Raw genomic sequence first — 19,111 nt, 5'->3', positions numbered from 1 at the left:
CTGCTTGATGCCTATCACCCAGTTACCCCGTCCCCCTACCCCTTCCCCTCCAGCAACCCTCGGTTTCTTTCCTATGATTAAGAGTCCCTATGGCTTGTCTCCCTCTCTGATTATCTTGTTTTATTTTTTCCTCTCTTTTCCTATGATCCTCTGTTTTGAGGGTATTATGCTAAGCAAAAGAGGATATTATGCTCAGTGAAATAAGTCCGAGAAAGACAATTATATGATCTCACTCTATGTGGAATTTAAGAAACATAATGACATTCTGATAACCTCTACATGCTTACAAAACTTGAAAGACATGAATCCTAGAACTCCTTATCTCTCTCTCTATTGCGTATTTATTTTTAGAGCTCCTTTTTTCTTGTCTGGTGTTATTGGTAAATATGAGCGGTTCTTGAATCCTTCTGATGCAGTTTTAAATTCCATTGTATATTCGTGTAGATAGAAGTTACCTGCTCTAACAGAGGCCCCCCGAATAGAGTGCCTTAAACAAGCTTGCTCTTGCCCACATCAGGGTCGGATGGCGCTTCTCAATTATTAGGTACCCAGATGCGTTCTTCTTGTTCTGCCGTCCTCAGAACGCACCTTCCATGCCGTGATTTGAGCTGGTTGCTGTAACTCACTGTCCCATCCTTATTGTAACCACAGGGATGGCAGAAGGGGCAGGAGATAAGACACTCCTTCCACTTAAGGATCAAACTTAACAGACGTGTGCACCAGTTGCTCGTGTAGCCCACTAGCCAGACCTTGTCATACGGTTGACACCTAGCTGTCAGGGAGGCTGGAAGATGTGGTCCTGAACTCTGGGGCCATGTGCCCAGTTAAAATGATGATTACATTCTCAGAAGGGAAGAAAATATGCTGGGGGACAACTCCCAGTCTTTGTCGCACGTGGTTTCTCATGTACAGCTTGATGACTTACCTGCAGATATTATTTCCGTAATATTCGGTGCCCAGGCACTTCAGGTCCTCTGTCACTTCGGGATTAGAGTCCCAACAGATTTTGGCTCCTGCCTGTCCCTCTAGCTGCTCTCTTACCCCTCCTAAAGTGGTGTTTTAATTGCGCTTCCGCAAACTTTCCGTGTTTCCTTACCCTCACACTTTTGTAGTTGCTGCTTTTCCTGAAATGATGACTACTTTTTGTCCTTCAGGACTTTAATTGTCACCCATCCTGGGAACATTTCCTTGGGCCTCCTCGACTTCACAGCTCTTGCCAGTTGTTTCATATATTTGCATAGTATCACTTGTGCCTTTCTTTAGCAATCTTTATTGTGATGAGTGCTTTGACTGCTCTGTGACTCCCACTGGATTGTGAGTCCCTTGAGGGCAAGGGCCAAGTCAGTTACATCTGTGTTGTCTGATATGGCACTTGACCCTGATTTTTTTAAAAATAAAGATTGTATTTATTTGTCAGAGAGAACAAGAGAGCTAGTGTGCAAGCAGGGGGAGTGGGAGAGGGAGAAGTAAGCTTCCCACGGAGCAGGGAGTCCGATGTGGGGCTTGATCCCAGGACCCTGGGATCATGACCTGAGCTGAAGGCAGACCCTTCACCAACTGAGCCACCCAGGCATCCTCTGACCCTGCTATTTAATTAATGTTTGTTGAGTGAGAAAATGAATGAATATTTAGCTTACTAATTATGGCTGTTTGATTAAGCTGGCGGCTTTTTTTTTTTTTTTTTGCCATTTGGAAATTGTCATATTTAGAATATTATCCAGTAGACAGCACTGGGTAAGTTTATATAAGGCGTTGGTAAACTCAAATAGTTTGAAATATTTATCAGATGACTAAAATACACACATTATCAGGGATGCAAGAAACAGATGTGTAATATTTTATTTATTTATTTTAAGGTTTTATTTGTCAGAGAGAGAGAGAGAGAGCGTGCACGAGTAGGGAGAGTGGTAGGCAGACAGAAAAGCAGCAGAGGGAGTGGCAGGCAGAGCAGAGCAAGGAGCCTGATGCGGGGAGTCCACCCCAGGACCCCGGGATCATGACCTGAGCCCAAGGCAGATACTTAACAGCTGAGCCACCCAGGCATCCCCAGATGTGTAAAATTTTAGAGCAAGGAAGAGCCCTAGGTATCATTTCATCCAACCCTACTGATTTTAAAAAGGTATTTAATGTAATGGAGAGGAAAAAGTCAAATCACTTGCTCAAGGGCCTCTGTGTTCAAGGAGCCTGCAGTGTCATTGGATAGATGGTATGTACAGACATGAAAAAGGTCGTTGCGAAGAACGTGCCCAAGGAGCAGAGAAGCCTGGACTAGTCAGGTAGGTTCAACTACAGGCTTAGGTTTCGAAGAGAATCTTGATGGCTGGGAAGGATTTTGATATGAGAGGATATTCCAGGTAAAGGGAAATTGTGAATAAAAGTGCACATATAAGAGGTGCCTGTGTGGTTCAGTCGGTTAAGCCTCTGACTGTTGATTTTGGCTCACTGGGGTCATGATCTTAGGGTCGTGAGATCAAGTCCTGCGTAGGGCTCTGTGCTAGGTGTGGAGGCTGCTTAAGATTCTCTCACTACCCCTCCCCCCCTTAAAAAAAGTGCACATATAAGGATGTGCAGGTGACTGTTATGATCTGTTCCATTAAATGGTATTTAGTAATAAGAGAAAAAGGAGAAAAATAGAGTCAGAAAAAGGAGGGACTTGAATATCATGCTGCAGAGGGAGACCACTGGCACTTTGAGTTAAGTGACTGATACAATGAAGGCGATTTTTGCATGTTTTATTTGACTTGTATGTGGACCGGGTTGAAGGCTAAATGGGTCACGAAACTGGCACATTGTCTAATATGCCAATTAAAAAATATGAACTTGGGGTGCCCGGGTGGCTCAATGGGTTAAAGCCTCTGCCTTTGGCTCAGGTCATGATCCGAAGGTCCTGGGATCGAGCCCCGCATTGGGCTCTCTGCTCAGCAGGGAGCCTGCTTCCTCCTCTCTCTGCCTGCCTCTCTGCCTAGTTGTGATTTCTCTCTGTCAAATAAATAAATAATTTTAAAAATCTTTAAAAAAAATGAACTTTGTGGGTTCTAAAGTTATCGCTCAGTGGCGAAAACACGAAACACCCCCAGTTTCCGTGATAATTAACATGTCAGCTTTCTTCTCAATGGAAAAAGCAAGCCCAACCTACAAGCTTGTGATATCGTAATGTGCTTATGTTAGTCATGACATGACGTACTGTAGATAATTGTATAAACTCTCACATTACCCAGCAAACTGCACAAATTGCGGAAGTAACTGAGAACGTGGGAGCAGCTGCAGCACCAGGCCTCGCTGCTTCGCCGGTCCAGCCAATTAACATGAAGGAGCAGGAACCCGCTCGATGCATTTGGAAACCATTTTGTTTAAAAATGTTTTCTTCAGGGGGCACCTGGGTGGCTCAGTGGGTTAAGCTGCTGCCTTCGGCTCAGGTCATGATCCCAGGGTCCTGAGATCGAGCCCCGCATCAGACTCTCTGCTCTGCGGGGAGCCTGCTTCCTCCTCTCTCTGCCAACCTCTCTGCCTACTTGTGATCTCTGCCTGTCAAATCAATAAATAAAATCTTTTAAAAAATGTTTTCTTTAGGAAACTAAAATGAAATATTGTATCTTGGTGCAAAACAGAAGCAAAGAGGGAACACTGGTCAGCGATACATACTAAAACTTTATCCAAAAATGAGAAGCATTTTTGGTAGTCCTGGATGAATGTATATCTTTAAGGGCAATAAATGTGTGGATGTGAAGGGAACTGTGGATGGGCTTTTGAAACTGTCTTGATGTATAGCTTCAGAAGCATATCTTGAGTACTTAATCATTTTTTAAGGTCCTTAATCTTTCTCCGAAGAATTACAGGGAAAATCTCCAGTTAAAGGAAGATTCATTTAAGTTGTGTTTATGTGAGCCTAGCGTGTTTGTGAAACATTTTTAGGAAGCTTACCCCAAAAATATTTGTTTCAGATGTACAGTTAAAGGTATCAATACCTAACCTATAGTATTTTTGTATTTCACCATGATTTAAAGTTAAGTGTGTGTTCGCTTTTGAAAATTTAAAGTGTTTTAACAACTAAAAGAGTGTATTTTTCTCTGACCCCACACCTGCCACTCTGTTAGAAAATTTGGTAAACTTGATTTAAAAAAAAAAAAAAGATTTTATTTATTTGGGAGAGAGAACATGAGAGAGAGTTGAGAACACGAGTGAGGGGTAGGGGAGGAGAGGGGCAGAGAGAGAGGGAGAAGCACACTCCCTACTGAGCAGGGAGCCCAACGTGGGGCTTGATCCCAGGACCCCAAGATCAAGACCTGAGCTGAAATCAGGTGCTTGACCAACAGAGCCACCCAGGTGTCCCAAATTTGGTAAACTTTAGCCCATCCTAAACTTATGACTTTATAAAAACATGAAAATCTATAACAACCAGTTTCAGCATCATACACTATTATAAGACTTATTATCATTATAGGGAAGTCCTGATATTGAATGTGACTTTAAGACATAAACCCAGTTCTTGTGATCTCTTAGCTATAATATATTGAAAAATGTTTATTTATTCTAGTTCTCTATGTGACTGAAATCCTAATTGGAATAATTAAAATAATAATTTGCAGTGTATTATTTAGTAGGAATCATTCAATAGACATCGGCACACAGGCTGTCTATCTATTACATAAAGTAGTACTTAATCATTGTGGACTTAAGAGTTATAGTCGTGATGAGTATCAGCTCTAAGCTTGACTTGAAATTAGGCAGCCACTTCCTACGTATGTGTTAATAAGCAAGTTACTTAATTTCTTGGAGTCATGGTTGCTTTGTCTCAAATGGTGAAAACAAGGAATTTTATAAGAATCAAATCTTATTTGATTTATTTATTTTGATTTTATAAGAAACAAATCTAGGGGTGTCTGGGTGGTTTAGTGGGTTACAGGTGTAACTCTTGATTTCGGCTCTGGTGGTGATCTTGGGGTCATATGGTCAGCCCCATGTGTCAAACTCTGCACTTAGCCGGGAGTCTGCCGGAGATCCGATCTCTCCTTCTGCCCCTTCCCCCTCTCTAAAATAAGTAAATAAATCTTTTTTAAAAAGAATTAAATAAAATAATGCATGTAAAAAATTAGCACAATACTTACAATATTCTAAGAGTCAATGAGTGCTAGTTACTATTATTTTATATAAATAGTATAATTTGATTTTCAAAAGAATTTTGGCTGTTAGTTTACATTTTTTTCCAGCTATTTTATTTAAAGCAAACATCTATAGAAGAAAAAAATCAAAAGAATGAGCTAAGTGACAACATCAGCAGCTTAGTAGTTACCAAAGAATAGGGGACATTTTTATCTGGTAAATTACTTGATATTGTTGTCACTTATTTGGACAAATGACTAAAGAAAATGACAAAAATTAACCACCAGGCTTTGAATGACTTTGCCTTAATTCTTACTGGTGGAATTTCTTTTAAAGTGCCTCACTATTACTTAGGAAATAACCTGATTTTAATTAGACTTTTAGAAAACTTTATTGTGAAAGAATTACTGATTCACGGGCACTGGCAAAAATAGTACAGAAAGAAAGCATGTGCCCTTTACCTTGCTTTCCTCAGTGTAACTATAGTAATTTCTCAGAGCCTAAACAATTGACATTGGTACAATGTGTTTATAATTTTACACCATTTTGTCACTTTATATATGTATCTAACCACTTCTGCATCAAGATATAGATCTAGGGGCGCCTGGGTGGCTCAGTGGATTGAGCCCCTGCCTTCGGCTCAGGTCATGATCTCAGGGTTCTGGGATCGAGCCCCGCATCGGGCTCTCTGCTCTGCAGGGAGCCTGCTTCCTCCTCTCTCTCTGCCTGCCTCTCTGCCTACTTGTGATCTCTCTCTCTGTCAAATAAATAAATAAAATCTTAAAAAAAAAAAAAAGATATAGATCTATTCCATCTCCATAAACCCAAGTTAGACAACTCAAGGGAATAAGAAAATCTGTTGTATTTACCCATACTTTTCTTTACCATGTTCTTTTTTTCTTCTTCCTGATATTATGAGATTCCTTATTTTATCATTTCCTTTCAGTTGAGACATCTTCCTTTAGCCTTTCTTTTAGATTAGGTCTCGTGGCAACAAATTCTTAGTTTTCCTTCATCTGAGAATAGACTGATTTCTCCTTCATTCCTGAAGGAAATTTTTGCTGGATATTAGATTCTGGGTTGACAGTTCCTTTCTTCCCACATTCGAAAAATCTCGTATGCCCCTTCCTTATGGCCTCCATGGTTTACTGATGAAAAATTTGTCATGTGAATTGTTTCCCCTTGTAGGCAAGGTGGCACTTCTCTGTCTACCTCTGATTTCACGATTTTTTTATGCACCAAAAATATGACTATGATGTATATTAGATAAGATTTTTTCAGATTTACCCAATTTGGGGTTCACACAGCCTCTTGAATCTGTAGGCTTTTTTCTTTTGAAATTTGGGAAATTTCCAGCCATTATTCCTTGGAGTACCTTTTCTTTTTTTTTTATTTTATTTTATTTTTTTTTATTCGTTTATTTGTTTATTTACAGCATAACAGTGTTCATTGTTTTGGCATCACACCCAGTGCTCCATGCAGTACGTGCCCTCCCTATTACCCACCACCTGGTTCCTCAACCTCCCACCCCCCCCCCCCCCGCCCCTTCAAAACCCTTTGGTTGTTTTTCAGAGTCCACAGTCTCTCATGGTTCATCTCCCCTTCCAGTTTCCCTCAGCTCCCTCTTGGAGTACCTTTTCAATGGCACTTTATTTTTCTCTCCTCAGACTCTGGTGATATTTTATGGTCCCCCAAGTTCTGATGTTCTGTTTGTTTTTTCTCTCCCTTTTGTTTAGGTTGGGTAATTAGTATTATCCTGTCTTTGAATTCACTATTTTCTTCTGCCCCTTTCATTGTGCTGCTGAGCCTATCTGCTGAGTGTTTTATTTTCAGTTATTGTATGTTCCAGTTTCAAGAGTTCCATTTGGGGCTGCTTCAGTTATTGTATGTTCAAGTTTCAAGAGTTCCATTTGGGGCTGCTTCATATCTTCTCTTTCTTTTCTGTGACTTTCTGTTTCTTTGCTGAGACTCTTTTTTCATTTGTTTTGAGCATGTTCATAATTGCTTGTTCAAGCATTTTTTATGATGGCTGCTTTAAAATCTTTGTCACATAATGTTGACATCTCTGTCATCTTGACATTGACATTTATTTTGTCATTCAGCTTGAGTTGGTATGATGAATGGGTTTTTTTTTTTTTTTTTTTGGATGTAGACTTGGACATTTTAAACATGTCATGAGATTTGGAGTTTTATTGATGTACCAGCTTCTTCTGGTACCACTCCGTCAGGGTGGGGACAATGGTGACTCATTACTGCCAAGTGGGTCTCAATGTCTAGATGCCCCAGTTGACCTCTGTTGATGCTTGAGGGGTCAGCTTCTCATTAACGCTGCGTAAGGGTGGGAGTACTGGCTCCCCATTAGGCCGTCAGTGGTACCTCCCTGACTGAGAAGGGTAGGAGCGCATTGTTACTGCTCTGTACATGGCATCCATGGACGCCGTGGTGAAGGATAGCCACATTACCACTGGGCAGTGGTGCAAGTTTGCACTTTCTTCTGACACCACCCCAGCTGGGCTAAGTATGCCTCATTACAGCCTTGCGAGTATGAACGTTTAGGCTCCTAAGTCTTTGTCGATGCGTGTATCATTACAATTTTTTCCGTGGTGTTGGGCTGGAATAGAGCAGTTCTTATCTAAAAGTATTCTGTCCTGCTAACCTGCCCCTTTCCTGATCTTTTGGCTAGGTGAACAGGGTTTCTTTTTTCCTCTGTGCTCATTGTCGTTTTTTGGCTTTCTGCTTCTGCGGCTTCACAGCTAGAATATATGGGTTTAGTAGAAAAACCCATGGAACTCACCACTGTGTTGTTCCTTGGGTCCTGAGTTCCCTGGCCAGTCTTCCTCTTCTCTCCACCTTTCAGAGCTTTCTTGTATTTGTTTTATATATGATGTCCATTGTTTTTAGTGGCACTTTGTAGGAGGAATAGGGAAACACACATCTACTTCATCTCTTCCAAAGCAGAAGTTTGACTTATTTTTGGTATTTCTGAATTTTGCCAGTGATTAAGGTTTAGTTCTATCTCCTAACTTGGAGCTGGAGAATTTTTGGAGTATCTTTGTATGCCATATTTTTACTTTAGCTCTTATTATTTAAAGGTATCTTTTATAGGCAACATTTCTTTAGTTTGTAAGGCAAAGTGCTAATTCTAAGAAACTGGTACCTCACATTCGAGAGTCTGTCATACCTTTAAGAATTTACATGTATTAAACAAATCCGTCTTGAGGTAAGGGCAATAAAAGAGGACGGATGTATAGATGACAGATTTCACAGAGAATAAAATCTTAGAGTGAGAGTGCGGGACTAGTGTCAGACTGAATTTAGTAATGCAATTATAGTGCTTAAGTAATGATTAAACTTGCATGTTATTGCTGCATTAGTTAACTAGCAAACACATAACTCTCCTTAAAAATCCGTTAGAGACACACTGTATTGGTGCACATTATTGTTTTACGTGTCCTGAAACAGTAAATATAGACTGAACTGATTGAAAGATTTTCTGCTTTAGCAGTGAATTTCCTCGGTGTTTCAGTATCTGACTGTGATTTTACTTTGGCTTTTCTGTTGTTTTCCTCTTTTTTTTTTTTTAAGATTTTATTTATTTAGTTGAGAGACAGAGAGAGCAAGAGAGAGCACCAGAGGGGAGAGGGTCAGAGGGGAGAGGGTCAGAGGGAGAAGCAGACTCCCCATGGGGCTGGGAGCCTGATGAGGGACTCGATCCCAGGACTCTGGGATCTGACCCAAGCCAAAGGTAGTCACTTAATCAGCTGAGCCACCCAGGGGCCCTCTGTTGTTTCTCTCTTAAGGAAGTTAGAACGGCTCCAAGATAATAGCAGTGGCAAAGCCTTCCTTTGCTCCTGGAGTTGAGGTACACTACTAAAGGGCTAGAAGGGGGTATGGATGGCCCCAGAGTTAAAATTTAACTTAGTATAATGAAATATTGAGTGCTGAATGTGAACATATATGTCACCCCTCTCAGTTTAGAGACAAAGAACTTGAAGCTCAGAGATGTTGTCAGACCTGGGAGAGGTAACAACTACTTGGAAAGAAATGGTGCTCAAAGTCAGATGCCCTGAACCTGGGGCCATTGTGTTTTCCGTTAGCTGGTACAGCGATGGGAGACTGAGACCCAGAGCCTGCCCTCCAGAATTCTAGTGCGGGAGATGGCAAGGACAAAAGTAACTAGAGAATGTGGTAGAAAGTTACTGCGCTCATAAAAGATCGTCAGATAAAGTTCTGTGAAATGTAATTCTTCAGTCACTTAAAAATACATGTCAGTTCAAAAAAATATACTTCAGGGGGCCCCTGAGTGGCTCAGTTGTTAAGTGTCTGCCTTCAGCTCAGGTCATGATCCCAGGGTCCTGGGATCGAGCCCTGCATCGGGCTCCCTGTTCTGCCTGCTTCTCCCTCTCCTACTCCCCCTGCTCGTGTTCCCTCTCTCGCTGTGTCTCTCTCTATTAAATAAATAAATCTTTAAAAAAAATCTGTGTGTGTGTATGTGTGTGTATATATATATACATACCTATATATATATTTCAGTTCTGCCCTATGAATACATAAAGAAAAGGAAAGAAGTCAGAAACCTTGCTTCTAAACTCTTTTAGAGAAAGAGATCCTTAAACTTACTGGTTTTTATTTTGAAAAGTTATGCTCCTAGGATAAAAATGTAGACAGTGGTGCTTGGTTTAGAACTTTCCATAATTTATTTAACCCAGCGTAGAGTGTTTATATACAGGCACACCTCATTTTATTGTACTTTGCTTTTATTGCACTTTACAGATAGAGTGTTTTATAAATTGAAGGTTTGGGGCAGCCCTGCACCAAGCAGGTCTGTCGGCACTATTTTTCCAAGAGCATTTCCCCACTGCAAGTCTCTGTGTCATGCTTTGGTAATTTTTGCAATTATTTCAGGTTTTTTTTTCATGATTATTATATTTGTTATGGTCTTTTGTGATCAGTGGTCTTTGATGTTACTATTCTGATTATTTTGGAGTGTCATGAACCACGTCCATATAAGATGGTGAACTTAATTGATAAATATTGTGTGTGTTTCCTTTTTTTTCTTAAGATTTTATTTATTTGACAGAGAAACAGTGAGAGAGGGAACCCAAGCAGGGGGAGTGGGAGTGGGAGAGGGAGAAGCGGGGTTCCCACAGTGCAGAGAGCCTGATGCAGGGCTCGATCCCAGGATCCCAGGATCATGACCTGAGCCGAAGTGAGACACTTAATGGCTGTGCCATCCAGGCACCCCTGTTCCTTGTGTTCTGACTGCTCCACCGACCTCATGTTCCCTAGTCTCCCTCTCTTGGAGGCTTCTTATTCTGAGACATTACAGTATTGAAATCAGTTTAAATCATTGTAGGGTTAAATTAATAACCCTACAATGGCCAGTAAGTGTTCAAATGAAAGGAGTCACATGTCTCACTTTAAATCACAAGGTAGATGATGAAGCTTAGTGACGAAGGCATGTCTTAAGCCAATACAGGCTTGCGGGAGGTGGGGGGATGACTGCAACAACAACAAAAAAAATTGCAACTTCTGGAAGAACCATTTATTCTTGCTGGTCTTGTAGGTCCCCTCGAACTTGACCTTGGCCTCTTGTGGGGCCTTGCATTGAAGTGCAGGGTCTCTGAAGACATCCTTGTTGACGGCCATTTTGTCCAAGGGGATATCTATAGAGTACCTCGTGGGCATGGGATGATTGTAGTTATAAACATTCACAGAAGACTTGATCTTTGACCTCTTGGGAATTTCTTCTTGCCCATGGCAGCTGTCACTTTGCAGAGAGAGCAGTCCATTCCAACCACCTGAGCATGGCTGTAGGGACAGTCTGAGGTGCCATCCTCAATGTTCTTCACGATGACCACTTTGCGTCAGAAGTACTGTCCAGCTGGGACCAGCACCACCTTCCTGGGTTTTATGAACTTGCCCATCTCGACACCAGCCACTAAAGCCTACAGCAGCAAGAAGGGAGATTTTCTAAAAGTCCTTGAATGGTGGAATGAGTCATCTCAGGGTACAGGGACTTGTGTCACTGGAAATGATTAAGGAAAGGCTCACCAACGTCTTGACAGGAATGCTGGTTTATAGGAGAATTAAGCATAGTGGAGGTGGTGGGATCCAGATGATCTATTAAGTTCCCCTTGGACTCTAAGATTTTATTATTGAAATTATTTGAATTGCTGCCTAAGCTTTGGAGATATAAGCATAGTACAATATTTTATTTTCCTCATTTGATACAGGGAAATCCTATATTTTTTGATTTTTAGAGAATGAAGCTGTCATATCCAACATTAGAAAAAATCGATCACTGTGGAGTAACATTCTCATTATCAGGATTATATATTACATTAGCCAACACTGTATTTCATCAGAGATGTCTACAGAACTAACATTTTAGTCCATGCATTTCTCATGGGTAGGAGAATGGAAGCAGAACACCAGATTTAGTCTGTGTGCTGGAGATTTCCCACTATAAGAAGATATGAATGTGTTTTAATTTCTAGTAGGGGTCAATACAGTCATGTCCAATGTCCTTCTCAATAGATATTTCAGGTGCTTTCTAGTCTTTATTATAGTGTAACATACACGTAGCAATACACTGAAAAACAACAACAACAAAAAAGTACCTGTGAAAAAGAAGTCTTCTCTCTCTAGTGGCAGACATTGTTAGTTTTTTTATTTTTGTCTTTATGCGTACAGGTGTTTTCTATGCAAATAAAAGTAGGTACATATATCCTCTTTTATTTTATTATTTTTTTTATTTATTTGACAGAGAGAAATCACAGGTAGGCAGAGAGGCAGGCAGAGAGAGAGGAGGAAGCAGGCTCCCTGCAGAGCAGAGAGCCCGATGCGGGGCTCAATCCCATGACCCCGGGATCATGACCCGAGCCGAATGGTGAGGCTTTAACCCACTGAGCCACCCAGGCACCCCTATCCTCTTTTAAATACAAATGAGAACAAATGATAGAAACTGCACTTTGCGTGCTCTTTAAAAATGATTTAACATATGTTCAGATCTTCCAGTGTCAGGACATAAATAACTTCTTTATATAATTTTTAACAATTGAGATATAATTCACATAACATAAAATTCATCCTTTTCAAATGCACAATTTAGTCTTTTTTAAAAAATTGGTTCACAAAATTGTGCAACCATTACCACTAATTACAGAACATTTTCATCAAAAGAAACATTGTATCCATTAGCAGACACTTCACAACACCGCCCTCCATCCTTGGCAACCCCCTGCTGTCTCTTTGGATTTGCTTATTCTGAAGATTCCATATAAATAGAAGCATAAAATATACGGCGTATTTTGTCTAGCTTCTTTCACTTAGGACAATGATTTCAGGGTTCCTTCATGTTCTCTAATATGTATCAGTAGTTAAGTCCTTCTATGACCGAATAGCATTTTATTGGATAGATATTATAAAATTTTTTGCATACGCATCCATTGATGGGTAGTTGGCTTGTTTCTGCTTTTTGCTTCGTATGAAGAATGCTGCTACGAATGTTCATGTGCACAAGTTTATGTGGTGTGTTGCCTTCCTATTTTTAATAACTTCATAGTAACCCATCACGTGGGTGCTCTGTAGTTTATCTAAATTTGTCTCCTACTCAGGGCATTTGGATTAGGTGTAAGCACTGTAATTAAATCTCTCTCAAACTGTCTTGCACATCCATTTCTCTGCAGCTTTGTGAGACAACATTGTAAAGCACTGGAATTACCACATCAAATGATATGTGTAATTTTTCATTTTGATTAATATATTGCCTCATTGCCTCCTGGAGAAGTTTCATCAGTTGAGGCTTCCACATATCTGTTCCCTCGCAGTGTTTTCTGTTATCTTTTTAATCTCCCCAGCATTTGTAATGTTCACTTTTATTCTTAATATTTTATGCTGACTCTTTTTGCCAGAGGTTTGACCCTGTGACTAGGCTATCTGCCCCTGTTGCCCAACACCCCAACTCTTGATTTTCTTGATTTGTATTATTTTTGTTTTCCATTTCTTTTATTTGTGCTCTTTATTATTTCTATATGTTTTGAAATTTTATTATGTCGGGGTTTGTTCTATCTTGTTACGTTGGATGCCTAGTCTATTTTTTTGGCCTCTCTTATTTAATGTAAGCACTAAAGGTCATAAGCTTTCCTCAAAGCTTTGCTTTACCTGCACCTCACAAGTTGTGCTATGTCGTGTTTGTTATTCTTACATTCTAAGCATTTTCTAATTTCTTTTGTGATTTCTTCTTTGACCCTATGTGTAATTTAGGAGTGTTTCTTGATATCCAAACTTGGATGGTTTTAGTTATCGCTTAGTGATTTTTAGCATAATTTCATAGTGAATATAAAATATACTTTTTAAAAGAAGATTTATTTATTTGAGAGAGAGAGACAGAGTGCACTAGCAGGAGGGGCAGAGGGAGAGAGAGTCTCAAGCAGACTCCTTGCTGAATGCAGAGCCTGCCTTAGGGCTCAGTCTCACAACCCTGAGATCAGGACTTGAGCTAAAACTGAGTTGGGTGCTTAACGAACTGTGCCACCCCGAGAATAAAGTTTGATTTTCAGTCCTTTTGATATTTGTTGAGACTTACTTTATGGCCTGGTATGTGGTCAGTTTTAAAAATATTCTGTGTGTGTGCTCGTGAAAACAAGGTATTTTCTCCATTTGATGAAATAATGTTCTATGTATACTTAATAGATTAAACTCGGTAATTGAATTCGAAGTATGTATAACCTTACCAGATTATTTTTGTCTGCTTGTTTTGTCTGCAGTTACTGAGAGAAGTGGTTTAAAATATTCTTGGGGCATCTGGGTGGCTCAGATGGTTAAGCATCTGCCTTCAGTTCAGGTCATGATCTCCAAGTCCTGGGATCAAGCCTCACGTTGGGCTTCTAGCTCATTGGGGAATCTGCTTCTCTCTCTGCCTCTCCCCCTGCTTGTGCTCTCTCTGCCCCTCTGTCTCCCAAATGAGTAAATAAGATCTTAAAAAAAAATTCTAATCTGTGAATTTTTCAGTTTCTTAGTATTGTTCACCCATTTTAAAATATGTTTTGAAGCTATGTATTAATGGCATAGAAGTTTAGAATTGTTTTGCCTTTCTTGTAAATTGAAACTTCTCTCCTGATGTGGTCAGAAGAAGAAAGAATCCTATATCCCTCTGGCTTTTTTCTTCTCCTTTTCCCCCCAGGAACATCCTCCCTACACACACCTGGCTGTGGGAATAACAGTAGACCACTGCAAATTCAACTCTATCTGTTGGGAAAACAACCATGTTATTTGTAATTCAATTTTCCCCCAATATGGAATGTAACCATAGAAAGTCTTAGAAGAATGAAGGAAGAAATTCTGAAGTTTGGGGGAAAGGGTGTTTGGAAACCAATCGCTAAAACTTCTTAACTAATAATATTATGTTGACTCCTTATATCCAGTAAAGATTTTTACTTACTTCTACCAGCTGTCGGTACCCATGTGTCTTCCTTGCTGAGAGTTTTCATGTTTGCCTGTTTCTCTTCTACCTCCTCTGTATTTGTCAGGAAGGTCACCTAGTTTCAAAGCTGGAAGGGACCTCAGAAGATTTTTTTCGCTGTCTTTTCTCACCCCAAGGACACTTGATAGAAGAAGAAGCTCAGCGCCTTGTAGGTGAATTAAGTTTTTCAGAGTTAGACCTTTTAGCAGAGTGGAGATGAGAAACAAAGTTCCGTTCCTGATTTCCTTGTCTTACATTTCCTACTTTTTTCCCCACTTGAAGTTCTCAGGATAGTCAAGAGTGAGCAACCTGCTCAATTACTGGAATGTTCTACCTGTATAAGCTGCTATAAACGATTTCTTCTTTGGACTCTGTTGGGTACAGAGGACACTATGACCTCAGACTACTGAAGGATTTGCTTGTTGGAGTAAAAATCTCAACCGTAATTCTGTCAGCTCTTTTCAGTTTCGCCACTCTTGGAGACTGGGGAACAAACTGGTTTCCAGAGGGTCCAGAACCTCTTCAAATGCATATTTCTGACTCTGACCTGGCAGCAGATGTTCCTACATATTTCCCTGAGTGCAGTAAGCTTGTTGGCTTCATCCCGTTGTGGCGGTTCCGCTGCACGGGTTTTAATGGTCGGCTTTTTCTTCAGTTACACAACTGCCAGCATCTACCCCATGGATGTTCTCACTCCTTGGGATTATGCCACTGGTGGCTAGTACGATCTTGTGGGGGCGGATGGACTTCCCTTTATGGTGAGTTCCCTCTGTGCTTCAGGCTGGTTATGGAATTGATGACATTGACAAACATCTTCCACTGGTGATTTTAGAAGACATCACAAGCTCTTTGCCTGTAAGTATATGTGTTTGAAGGCTGGACTCTAGTAAATCCATATATATATATTTTTAATTTTACTGCCCCCCCCCCCCCGCTCACAACCTAGAAGTTTGTGAAGGTGTCTGTGGGTTTGTGTAGCTGGTTCCCTTTCTTTGCTTTTTTCCTCCTGCCCCACCATGTCCACGTTTACTTTTCTTGGTCTGAGCTTCCCTTTACTTTCTAGAGGGTCGCTGCGTGTATTGAGAGTTGCCGATGGAAGGCACTACAACGGTGAACAGTATGACAGAAGATAATATCTTGAGAACTACTGTCTATGCTCTTTGGATTGGAGGATTGTTTCCATGGTCTGTGTTAACCTGAGAAATAACACTGTCACATGTGTTACCGACAAAAATGGGTTCATACAAGGATAGCAGAGAATTACGATTTGGGATGAGCAAGCTGAAGCAAAACCATAGGCAAGTCTGGAGAACAAAGGAGAAGAACGCTCTTTTACAGAAGGAAGGGAAGGGTTGGGGGCGGGGGCTGTTATAAACAAAAAGTCTACTGAAGTAAATGGTGGGTTCAAGGTGTAGTAGCTTTTCATTGACTGAGCTGGGGGCGCCTGGGTGGCTCAGTGGGTTAAGCCGCTGCCTTCGGCTCATTGACTGAGCTGTGACAGTCTCTCACTGACTCTGCTGTGGTGGTGGTGGTTGGGGAAACCTTTCTTCTTCATTTTGGGGTAGTAAAGTAGCTGAAGTAGTATCAGCTTGTAAGGCAGGTCTCTTCCTTTGGGTCTGCAATTGACCACCACGCGTAGGGCACGAGAGCTCCCCCTTCTGGCCTCCTGGCTTCTTTCTAAATGAGGTTGCCTTTTATTAAGTTTCACATCTATGAGGCTTTTAGTTTGAGTATCTCGGATCCTTGCTCCTCTCCCAAATTCAGTACACTATAGTTCATCTTCCTGTGTCCTTAGAGCATTTCGTCAGTGATGAGGACGGATTTCAGTCTGGACAATCTGTAGGAGTTAACTAGGTATTCTGGGGGAGGGAGGGGCTTTCCAGGGTTGAGTGAACCCTCTAAGGGAGGGAGGTAAAACGCGAACCAGAGCTAGGCACTCTGTGCTGGCAGTGGAGAGGGATGAGAATCTGCAAGTGACCAGGTCCTCCCTAAAAGGTTTATATGACCAGGTCCTCCGTAAAAGGTTTATATGTAACTCCAAAGAGATTAGTTTTTATACTGAGGAGTCATTGCGATATTTGTCAGCAGAGAGGTAACTTCAGAGTTGCCTTTTAGCCGTATTAGTCAGGCTGTAGCTTGTAGAGGTAACTGAAGGAGGGCAAGTCCCAAGATTAATCAGGAGATGAGTTAGAAGGCTGATAGAGTAATTCAAGCTAAAATAATGTGTCTGAACTAAGATCTCATAGAAAGGAGAGAGGACAAAGGATGGGTTTGAAAGCCAGTGGAAGGCTTTGCAGCTTGAATGGATGAAGGATGGAAAATGTGGGAAGGAACAAAGGGCAAAGCCCCAAGTTTCTGGCTTGCACTGACTTGGTCAAGGACCCGACATTCCCAGGGCCATAGTATACAACAGGATTGGGGGAGGCAAAAAGCCAATCACGTAGGCAGGGTGATGAGTTCGGTCGGAACGCACTAAAATGAAGGTGCTCCTCTTCCACCTCTGTGATCTAGGAGGCAGTTGGCTGTGTGGTTCTGGATCTCAGAAGAGGTCTTGGCTTAAAATAAAAGAATTTTATGTTACATGTTTTTGAGCACAATGACAGATAATTTTAAAATAACATACATGTTGCAAAATTTGTAGTTTAGAAATTACCCGCAAACGGGTGGTAGTTGAAGCCAGGGAGTGCCTGAGATTCTTGGCTCTTAGGTGGGCTCATAAAGTGAGAAGGACAGAAATAAGTGAACCACCAGCATTGTAGATAGAGCTGGGCAGAGAAGAAGAGATCTAAAATTGTGCCATCAGGGGGCTGCCTGGGTGGCTCAATGGGTTAAAGCCTCTGCCTTCGGCTCAGGTCGTGATCTTGGGGTCCTGAGATCGGAGCCCTGAATCGGGCTCTCTGCTCAGCAGGGAGCCTGCTTCCTCCTCTCTCTCTCTCTGCCTGCCTCTCTGCCTACTTGTGATCTCTGTCTGTCAAATAAATAAATATATTAAAAAAATAAATAAAAATAAAATTGTGCCATCAGGAAAATCAGGAAACCAAGCCCGAGTGGATTTAGAACATGATGGAAGAGATGTTTAATATTTAATCTAAAAAGTAGTCTTCCATGCCACACTCCAGCAATGCCAGGTCAGGAAGAAGCGAACGTGGTCAGTGACGTGGATTTAGCTACTACAGCCTGTTAGTGACTTTGGTGAGTGAGAGCAGTTGCCTGTAACACATTCGTTTGCAATTATGTTTTTACCCGGTCTTCTCCACTGGAGACATCTTTTTGTAGTCCACAGTACCTGACACGTAGCAAGCACTTGATAAATAGTTGTTGCATTAATAAATTAGAATGTGATCGTCCTTACGATTAAGAGAAATCCTGATTGAGGTCTGGGTCTGCTCTGCTGAAAGTTCGGTGTTTGGTGGGTAGACTAATAGTCTCCTAGATTCTGCTTCTGTGTCACAAGATATTTGTGGATAAACTCTTGAAAATTCTTGGTTAAAATAGTTAAGATAGTTTCTCACTTTGTGTTTCTTTGCGCATTGGGATGTTAGCATTCATGATGATTGATACTTTTACTTTATTTTGCAAGTTTTTCTCTTTTGTTTCTTCCTCTTTGATATGTTGAAACCTCACTTTCTGTTGAGAAGGCTTGTACCTTATTTAAAAAGAGCCGCATAGGAAGAGAAGGTTGGGTTGTGTTGTAGGAGTCAGGTTATTTTGAAATGAACTCTGACTTTTTAAAAGTTTGTTACTGCAACGTAACAAACTAGCATCAATTACAATATAAATCATTCACAATTTAGGTTTATCTACGAGTTTAAAAGAGCCTTTGAACATTTCATAATTGGATAATTTGTATTACATGACCTTAGTCATTTGGGCTTCTGGAATATTATCATTTGTTAGAACCTAGTGGGAGTTTGTATAGCTTCCCTTAAATAAAACTGTTTCTTTTTTAAAGGAAATGGCTCCCTCTGTGGTAGTAGCACTGGGGAGAAGGACTGGGAGGAGGGAGGTGTGGAGTAGTATGTGGGGAAAAGGGGGTGTTAAGATGAATTTTCTATGTCAATTTGGCTATTCGCCTACACATTCTACATGTTTCTTTGGAGGTATTTTTAGATGAGTTGAACATTTAAATCAGTATACTTTACTGTGTAAAACCGGTTACCCTCCATAGTGAGTGGGACTTATCCAATTATTTGATGGACTTAATAGAAAAAGACTGATCCACTCCAAATAAAGAATTCTGTCAGCCATCTGACTACCTTTGGACTCAAGCTTCAACATCAGCCTGCCAGCCTCCACAGTGGTGTGAACCAATTCCTTAAAATCTGTCTCCCCCCTCCCCTATGCATGTGTGTGTGCGTGTGTGTGTGCACGTGTGTGTGTGTTTTATATTTAAATATATAGGGGTGCCTGGCTGGCTCTCTTTGTTGGTAGAGCACATGACTCTTGATCTTGGAGTTGTGAGCTTAAGCCCCAGATTGGGTATAGACCTTACTTATAAAATTTTATATATATAAAATATATTTTTATATTTAGTATTTCGTGTGT

The 19,111-nt window shown here is 40.9% G+C and overlaps 1 protein-coding gene and 1 pseudogene across 5 annotated transcripts in view; one reads left to right on the top strand and one right to left on the bottom strand.

The window, feature by feature from the left end:
• Positions 1-19,111, top strand: part of KLHL13 (kelch like family member 13) — a 206,198-nt gene that overhangs the window by 25,443 nt on the left and 161,644 nt on the right. The gene's annotated exons all lie outside the window — the stretch shown is intronic.
• On the bottom strand, positions 10,516-11,027 carry LOC123934731 (annotated as a pseudogene).

The sequence above is a fragment of the Meles meles genome, chromosome X (assembly GCF_922984935.1).
Source record: "Meles meles chromosome X, mMelMel3.1 paternal haplotype, whole genome shotgun sequence".
Taxonomy (NCBI): domain Eukaryota; kingdom Metazoa; phylum Chordata; class Mammalia; order Carnivora; family Mustelidae; genus Meles; species Meles meles.
Note: the sequence above shows the minus strand (reverse complement) of the source record. Positions and strands in the feature narration are given on the sequence as shown.